Here is an 8133-nt window from a genome sequence, read left to right as displayed (position 1 = left end):
CCTTTTACGACAGCCTCCCTTCCTCTCCCAGGTAGGCTGCAGAACTGGCTCTGCAGCAGGAAGTGGAGGAGGCATGCAAATCACAACGCGGAATGGGGAGCTTCGTCGGCAGCCGCCGCGGGGGAGTGGAGCGGCGTGGAGGAGCCACGCGTTGGGCTTCACGCTCTCCAAATGCCCGTGCACGTCTCTCTGCCGTGGGAGGCCGGGCTGCTCTGCGGGAGCGGAGTAACAGCTGTAGGGGAAACCCGGTGTGAGTCCTAAACAGTGTGCCTCACTGGAAAAGCCACCGGATTTTTATTTTTTAATCCTCGGTTACTTACCGTCAGACCCAAGCATTACAACAACTGTGATTCAGCCTACCAAAGAAAATCACACGATGACGATAAAGAACAACAACAACAAAAAATGTATTTTTTTTTTTTTTAGTTTTTGACTTTTAGTCACTTCCAAGTTTTCCTCCTGATGCCTTCACACTGCTCCGAGAGCTGGGTGAGGCAGCACTGGCAGCCATTCCTCGGCTGCTGCCGCAGGATGCAGCTGTGTCCACCTGCACCGCCTCCCTGACCTACCCACTCCACAGCCCTCCCTGCCCAGAGCTCCTCCTGATCTTTACCCTACATCTTAGTTTAGCCCTAGGAGGAGTCTGTCTTGGCTGCAGCTGTGCACAGCTATTCATCCTTCAGGCGGCTGCTGGTTTTGCACTCAACCGGCTGGCCTGCACACGTCTAAATCACGTTCCTTAAGACCAGGCGGTGCTTCTTGCTCCTGCACCCATTCCGTGGCACGAGGATTCCCCCCTATGGGGACACACCACCCTCAAGCCCTGCTCATGGCTGCAAGCTGAAGCCGGGTCCTTATTTCCTCTTGTCAGATTTCTTTGGGAACGTTTAGATGGCTGGGAGCAGCCCCATGCTGAATGCTAAGCACAGTTATATATGCAGTGGTGCTCCCTGGGGCTTACCTTCTTCTCAGATCCTTCAGGATCTCAGCCCGGCCCTCTGTCACACTCCCTTCCTCCTCTGCTGAGGACACCCACCTTTCCTTTTGGATCATCCAAAAGTATGCTTCTGGGCTGAAGCCAGAAAACATTCAGTTAATAGCATCATCCCGCAGATGGGCGTCAGTGCTCCTGCTTTAACACAACTAGGAATGTGCATCCTTTGCTGCCCACAGAACTGGGCCCTGGTGGGGAGCACTGCCCAAGCAGGGCTCAGGGCCTGAGGAGGAATGACCCAGCCCTGAGTTGCACCAAACTTGGCTTCCTGTCGGCCTCATGGTAACTGCACTGCAGCTTGCGCCCTGTGACTGCACCAGTGCTAAAAGCAGAGCCTCGAACAGGGGTCTGGGGGGGTCTGTTTGTAAAGGACTGTGCTGTGCTACCATCAAACATTTCTATCTTCATATACAATAACATCAAACACTTCTACCTCTTATTCTGGCAACAGCTATGGACAGGCCTCTCTCATTCTCCACTGTTTACACCCTGGATACCATGCTACAGAAACACAGGCTGACTGAGGCTGACAGAGACCCCTGGGTCCATCTGCTCCAACCCCTGTCCAAGCAGGGACACCTAAAGCAGGATGCCCCGGCCCACATCCAGGAGGCTTTTGGAGATCCCTGAGGAGGAGACTACAGCCTCTGGCCAGTGCTCCATCACTCATACAGCACAGTGCTGCCTGGTGTTCAGAGAGAACCTCCTGTGTTCCAGTTCCGTTGCCCCTTGCCCTGGCACTGGGCACCACTGAAAAGGCTTAGCTATGTCTTCTTTGCACTGTCCCCTCAGATATTTTTACACATTGATGAGATCCCCCTAAGCCTCCTTTCCTCCAGGCTGAACAGTCCTAGATCTCTCCAGTCCTTTCAACATCTTAGTGGCCTTTCATTAAACTCTCACCAGTAACTTTATGTGCTCCATATGCACTCAGCCATCTAGAAATGCCCCTAGGAGTTAATGCTATCTGACTCAGCATTCTCCTAGGGTTATTTCCCCATGGAAATTGCCATATATGTAACTTTATTTGAAGTGGTATTTGTGGCCCAAAGAAGGGAGCAAGAGCAGCCCTGTTCCTCTGGATGTGATGCCTGGGGGATAGGCTGTGAAATCTGGCCCTCACGTGTGTACTTCCAAGTCCAAAAATCAGACCTACAGATCTCACAGTGCCAGCAGCAGCAACCAAAAGACCAGCTCTACTCCTTCTTTAACTTACTAACCCCCAGAAACCAGCAGGTACCTACAATCAAAGAATCATTTTGGTTGGAAAAGACCCCTAAGATCAAGTCCAGTCACCATATCCCTCAGCACCACATCCTCGTCTCTCTTAAATACCTCCAGGGATGGTGACCCCACCACTTCCCTGGGCAACCCATTCCAATGCCTAACCACCCTTTCTGTGCAGAAATCATTCCTGAAACCCAATGTAAAACTTCTCTGGTGCAACTGGAATTTGTTTCTTGCATCCTATAACTTGTCACCTGAGAAAAGACACTGACTCCCACCTTGTTTTCACTTCCTTTTGCATAGTTGTGGAAGAGCCATGAGGTCTCTTCTCACCCTCCTTTTTTCACATGGAGTACTTCCTTTCGCTTGTGCTTCAGGTACTTTCTTAGAAGTCTGAAAAAAGGAGAAAAAAAACCACGAAATGCATGGAAAACTGCTAATTAATAACAATACTGCTGAGCAGGTTTAAGAGCAAAGCTGAGGTCCACCTGAACACTCTCCCACAAAGTTGTAGAAGCAATTAACTCCTTTTGGATTAAGAAACTTAGAAAACTTGTCTAAGTTTATCCTAGAATTTCCAAAGCCTGTCCCAGTCCCCAAACCCAGGCCATCCTAATTGTGTTCTGAAAGCTGTTTTGTAGTTCTGAAGTCTGCCTACTATCTTCACAGAGCACTGGCTCAAACTTGGAATGCTTTAGAGTTAGTATCTCATCTGTACAGTATTTAAGAGCAGAATGTGCTGTGTCATATTGGGCCCATCACAGAAGGTACAGATTAATATTCAGGTGCAGGTTAGGTTGTTTTCATTGGCAACATCACACTGAGCTGTTTTTTATAAAAAGCAGTGGCTCGTCCTTTAGGAGTAATATTTCTTTTTTTGATCAGGAAGACAATGCCAATGTCGGTGCTGCTTCTTGCGTCTTCTCCTGCATTTACATATTCATAGAATTCATCATAAATGCTTTTGTTCCCAAATGATTCACTGTTTGGAGTAAAGCACTCCACATTGCTCAGCTTTTCACATTAGTGATGTGAGTTAATCTAGAGACATCATAATGAACATTTCATTCTACCTGCCATGGTGTAAGGCATACTGCAACTTCAATTGGCCAGATCTTTCCTGCTGTTGCACTGCGAAGGGGTTTGCTTCCATTTCCTGCTGTGTAGCAGTGTCCATGTCCCTGCACAAATATTTTCCACTTTTTTTAGGCTTTTGCTTTGGCATCTTTTAGTCACTCCCTGGAGAGACACCTGAAAGGGGACAAATAAGAATCTCCACGTCAGCTTATGCACTGCTTCTAATTAAACCTTGCATAATGACAAAACCCTCCTGCCATTTGTTAAGATTTTCCCCACAGCATTCTGTATCCCCTTAATTAAGAGCAGGAGCTAAGTAATACCTATTTTATTCCCTGTTGCTTCCAATTAGGCATCCATTGATTATTACCCACTCGACATTTGACAATTAACAGAGCTCCCACTCTCTGCAAGACCAGAGGACGTACTTCTTCAGCAACACACACCCAGAGTAGTGCATGAGGAGCTGTGGGGTGAGTGATGGAGTTAGAGACGGGAGGGTATGGCCACCCAAGTGGAACAGAAGACATGTGCCATATGCAAATGTTCAGGATGCGCTGTGTGTTTGATACATGGGATGTATGTGAGGTCATGTACAAAGCTCACTGGAGGCCTGGCTGCACATGGGAGGCATGGGAATTGAGGGCAAACTTTAGTTCTCAGATGATCAAACGTACCCCAGCCTCTGCTTTTAGAATACAAACCAAGTCCCGATGTGGCTCTTTACCTTTTTTAGCAGACCAGGAGTTAGCACCCACTCCTTACTCTTGGATTGTCAGTGCAGATGGAGCTGAGCCCCGTGTCACTGTGACCTCCATGAAGTCACTTCTGGTTGAACACCTATTTTTGGCTCCACCTGATTGTGCCCAGGCCATGGCCAACAGCAAGGAGTGCGGATGTTGCATGAAACAAAAGGGCACTACTGCGTCCGTTTTCCAGCAGGAGGGAGCCTTCCTGGACAACTTCTGAGGGAAATCCTGAGGTGTGATGGGTCTGGAAGGCAGCCCAGAGCATTGTGGGTATGAATACTGAGTCAGCAGTGGGCAAGGTGAACCCCAGAGTAAGCAGATAAAGCTACAGCATGATCAGAAACCTTCCCTGCCTTTTTTTTTTTCTTTTTTTTTCTTGAAAGAAAATCCACCCCTTCCGCTTTCAGGGATTGGTGTGAAGATGGGACCACCATTTCACAGCGCGCTGAGTGCAGGGGCTCAGCAACAAATGCTGATGTACAGAAAGGTGGCCCAGAGCCTTCAGCAAGCTGCAGCCCAGCCAGGGAGGAAGGAGGATAATCTCATATCCGTGCTCTTTGCCCTTTATGGAGCATTTATGGAGCTTAGTGCTGAGTTATTCCCAACAATGAGCAGAACAATCCAGCTCCCACCTGCCTCAGGTGGGTAGGCATAATCTTTCCCTTCAGACACAGGCACACAGTCCTGGGGCATTCTGCCCACTATCTTAAATACATGCTACACACTCTCCCTTCATCAATTGTTTACGTTGCATAAAAGCACCTGCAGCCCGAGCTCACTGCTCTGCTGTTATCTGATGGCACGCAGTGGAACACAGGTGCCACCAGCACAGTTGGTGCTGAGATCTATGGCTCTCATACACCACACAAGGTATAGCCCACACAGAACGCTGTGCATCCCAGCAGGGCACTCCTCTCACTGCTGGCCTTCTGCAGGCCCCACACTGCAGCCGTGCCCTTGGGAGAAAGGTTTTCCCTCCCTGACTCGGGAATCAGCCACAGAGGCTCTGTGCCATGACTGCAGGCCTCAAACACTGCAGGGCTGTGCTCACCGCCCATCTCCTGGCCTGTGCAAGGAGTAGGAGCCAGCCAAGAGGAAAAAGAAAGCCTACAAGAGAAGCTCTTTTGTTATTAACACCATTCTGCCCTCTAATCCACTCATGTCCTGTTTTACAAATGCATTTTTGTTAAGTGTGCTGCTACAGGGGGAGAATACAAGGAGACGAACTGATGTTTGTATAGGTATAGATGTTGCATGTGAATTGCATTTTGATATATACACACAAGAACACTGGCTGTATTAAACATTAACAGAAAACATCTCACAGGCAGAAATGAAGCTGGCACTTCTCTCCTCATGTTCAGACCACACCTTGGTTTCAGCTATCAGAGCTGCTCCTGGTAAATCAATGGCCCTGGGAGGCAGAGCTTCATGTTCTGTGTGGGCGGCAGCCTGGCCAGGGACCCTCTTCCTTTTCTGCTGATAGAATATGGATTCTCTTTTGGTCTGCGCAGGAAAATCCAAACTTAAAGTGTCCCCTCCTTCAGTGAAGATGACAGGGAACACTGCCCTGATGCACAGAAGCCCCTTCTGTGTGTGAGTCACAGGAAATTATAATCACCGCTTACTGAGATTGCAGAACACAATGAGATTTCTGAGCTGCAAACAGACTTCAATTATTCTTGAAAGACAGACAGACCCTCAAACTGACATGATTTGAGAAAATAAATATGCTTTTGTCTGCACTGCTGGTGGTAATTTCCCATTAGACAGGAAAAGCCGCCTTTGATGGATGAATATTGTTTCGCATTAGAAGAGGAGCTACTGTATATATACTAATAGCTCTTGCATATTGGGTTCAGCCTCACATGAGGCCTTTAGACCCTCAGGGTGCAATATGGTAGCAATCACTAGCATGCTGCATTCTTTATTTGAGCATCTGAGAAATGGACGGTCCTTATCCAAATAAATCTGACCAACTTCCCACTCACCTCCAAGTTCTGTGGCAAGGTCAAATACATGCAGCACTCTGCCCTCGTGGTGAGCAGTGAGTTCTTTCCAGGATATAGACTTCATGAGGAGTGCTCGCACTGTAGATGGATTTTCCGTATGGGATTATTTTTGTAATGTTAGCAGTTAATCAGTTTTCCATTTTGTATTTACTTTGTATTTATTTTCTACAGTGGTAATTAAACCAAAGTCAGAGCGTCACATAGAACTAAGTTGAATACGTTTTGCAGAAGCCAAAGAATATCATGTCAGTGCCTTTGACAAACTTTGGATCTTTTGGAGGATCCACCAAGTCTCCCATTATTTCCTTCCCACAGAAATATGTTAACAGGCATTAATTGTACCAGTTGTCCCTTTTGTGGCAGCGGAGCATCTCTGCCTGTCATTTCTCATGGGACTGGCATTAGATGAATCCACACGGAGATAGGGATCACCCCCAGAGTCCTCTCAGCTGTTGATGGGTCACCTCTTCGTGTAGGTTTGGAGTCAGGCAGGCTGCTGCAGGGAGCTTTTGACCAACCGTCATCACCTGGCTGTGATTTATTTAGCCTTACATTAAACACAATTATTGGAGAGAAGAGGATATTTTTAGATATTTTCTACTTCTACAGTCACCACACAGCTATGCGTGGTGGATACACAGGGGCTAAGGAAACAATCTTATTAATTTATAGCAAAAATGCTAACAACCTTGTATAAATTTTACTAATGTTTTTATTTGAGAGATTAAAAAACCCAAACAACAAAACTCCCAACATTAAGAAAAAGAAACAGAAGAGCTACCGATGAGAAATGGTCTGGATCTGCCACCCAATAGTAGCAGCAGTCTGCACGTGGCTGCAGGCAGGTACTTACAGACTGAATGTGACATGAAGAACCGCAAACTCGAGAATTAGAAATAAAGGCCATAAAATCCCAATGACTCCCCATCTCAGTCTTACTTCCAATGAGAAACACAGGCAAAATTCCAAATGTTTTAGCCTCATCCCATCTGCTATAGAGCTTGGAAGAATGACCGTGCTTTGCCACCCTTGTCTGGGTTCATGACGTTTTGGCTTTAGCAGCCAGCTGAGCTGCTGCAGAGAGCTTAGCGCAGCGGGTGATGCTTTAAGGCAGGGGCTAGCTGTGGGACAAAGGACCACAACTCACCTTGTAAGTATTAAGAGGAGACTGATTTTAAAAAGTCCAACAAGAATTATGGCCTCTTCGGTGTTCCACAGCTACAGGTACAGAAACATTGAATATAGCATGTACATAACGTTACTTATAGACTCTACACGTAAAACGTTAACCAGTTTATCATGGAAGTCTGGTAACAAGCAACATTGCCATGTAAATTCACACTTGGAGAAAGGCTGAGTGCAGAACTCTCTTTGCAAGAGGATTTGCAGTCACTGCTTTGTATAGAAAATATTAAAACAACGATGACGGTGTTTTCTCCAAATCTCAATTCATCATTATGTTCGATTTCAGGAACCAAAAAAAGTTCTCTTTAGAAAATGTGTGGCTGTTCAGGCTACAAATTCACAACCTAATTATTAAATAATTAAAAAAATGCTTAAACTGTCATGAAATCTTACTCGGCTGCAATATTGTAGAGCAACGAGAACAATACAAGGCATGGATTTCTTTTTCCTGCAACACTTGCAAATGTATTCATATTAAAAGCAAAGGAATTATTGAAGAAGAAACTCTTCTGCAGAACAGAGGAGAGACCAGCTGTGCACTCAACCACCTTCCTTACAGTTGAACTCCAGCTGCTTACAAACATACTGACTTCAGAATTCTGAAAACGATGCCCCATAGGTCTGCACACTCCTACCAAATACGAAGCCCCAGAGAGCACGACACCCCTTCTTGAAACGTTCTTATCTCCTCTCCACCGCTATCTCCACAATTTAAACAAAAGAACAACTATCCAAATGTAAAATGCTCTTTTTTTTTTTTTAATTACTAAATTAAGAAAGTTAAACAGTTTTAAAATGTAAACTTGCAAATAAACCATAACAAAATGTAATTAAGACTTTAAAATTTGCAACTCAGTATTAAAAACTCAATAGAAATAGAAAGGAACTT

At 46.0% G+C, this 8133-nt stretch overlaps 1 long non-coding RNA gene across 1 annotated transcript; it reads right to left on the bottom strand.

The window, feature by feature from the left end:
• On the bottom strand, positions 1–418 carry LOC109366165. Its single transcript, XR_002112298.1, has 2 exons — positions 321–418; positions 1–232 (listed from the first exon to the last, which is right to left on the bottom strand). It is a non-coding gene; the product is annotated as an uncharacterized LOC109366165 (long non-coding RNA).
• Positions 419–8133: the final 7715 nt, after the last annotated feature.

The sequence above is a fragment of the Meleagris gallopavo genome, chromosome 2, assembly GCF_000146605.3.
Source record: "Meleagris gallopavo isolate NT-WF06-2002-E0010 breed Aviagen turkey brand Nicholas breeding stock chromosome 2, Turkey_5.1, whole genome shotgun sequence".
Lineage (NCBI taxonomy): Eukaryota > Metazoa > Chordata > Aves > Galliformes > Phasianidae > Meleagris > Meleagris gallopavo.
Note: the sequence above shows the minus strand (reverse complement) of the source record. Positions and strands in the feature narration are given on the sequence as shown.